The sequence below is a fragment of the Galeopterus variegatus genome, unplaced genomic scaffold (assembly GCF_000696425.1).
Source record: "Galeopterus variegatus unplaced genomic scaffold, G_variegatus-3.0.2 Scaffold5933, whole genome shotgun sequence".
In the NCBI taxonomy this organism is placed as follows: Eukaryota; Metazoa; Chordata; class Mammalia; order Dermoptera; family Cynocephalidae; genus Galeopterus; species Galeopterus variegatus.
This window is the reverse complement of record NW_007732044.1, coordinates 128,354-129,667: the sequence shown is the minus strand read 5'-3', so window position 1 is coordinate 129,667 and position 1,314 is coordinate 128,354.

Below are 1,314 nucleotides of genomic sequence, written 5' to 3'. Positions count from 1 at the left end.
GAGTGTGGTTGGGGGGTGCTATCGGGGTTCCATAGAGAAACATTGGGAAGGCTGAGGGGTGTAGAGGAAGAATTGGAAGGGAGTGAGGTAATGTTTACAGGGACAGCAGCCAGAAGTGGGCGTAGCAAAGATGTACAAAGGAAGCAATTGTTAGGAGGGGTAGAGTTGAAGAAAGTCTGGTTAAGGAAGATAACAGTTTCAGAAATAATTTGTTGCCAAGTGTAGATGGGAGAGGGCTGGTTGGCTGCGTTTATCCCTGAGGAAAGGGCTTTTTCTTGCTGAGAAATGTGAGTATGTACAGCAGATAAGGAAACATGATTTTTTATGGGGACATATGTGCAGGTGATTTTAAATTGTCCACAAGGGCGAGAATTGACTAAGGCACTGCAGTAGAAAGATCCAACAACTACCCCAGCCCACCTGGAGTCCCAGGGGTCATTAATGAATAATTGGAATGTGTACCCATCCTGCCTGCTCCCAACCCGCCGAAAGATTTGGTTTCTTTTGGGCACCTTTGGATCATGATACCGACACGACCAGTATGGGCACCCCCCATAAGTTTCCGGCCACCAGTGGCAAAATTCTTTGATTTGATTGAAGAGAAAATATAGATATGGGTAGGAGGCTTGAGGGATTACTTTACTCCCTGTAAGGGGGATGCTAACGAGCCTTTGGCATCCAGCTGGAGAACAGTCCGCCGTGGAAGGGAGTAGTTTGGTGGTCTTACCTTGCTCTGCTGTATAAGTTTCTTGCACCGTGAACCGCCAAATGTACAAGGATTCAGAGGCACCTACTAGGTACAATAAGAGAAACAGGATAATGTTAATGGGAGTGGTCATTGTTCCTGTAATGGAGGGAGACTTGGGAGTCGGGATAAACGGAGTTTGAGGGAGTTAGAGGGATGAGGAGTGCAGGCAAAGGTTTTAGTTTTTTGAAAGGGTGTGTCCTGAACTTGCAGGTCACACGTAGGTTCCGTGGGATCCATTGGTGAGGTCAGGAAGCAGGGTTTTAACCTAGAGATATGGATCCATGTGTTTGTTTGGTAGGGAAAGCTTGGCAGCTGTGGGAGTGCAAAGAATGACTGGGCAAGGGTCTTTCCACTTAGGAGTTAAAGGACCTTGTGGCTCTGGGGAGGTGTAGAATACTAAATCCCCAGGGTGTACTGTGGGGGTGTTTTGGGAGGAGTTAGGATTAGGCAATCGCCAATCCTGGTGTTTTCAGAGTTCAGCTCGAAGATGGGAGAGTAACGGGATAGCTAGGTTGGAGGGTATGGTGTTTAAGGGAGTGTTAGGGTTGGTACGTTGGCAGATGGAG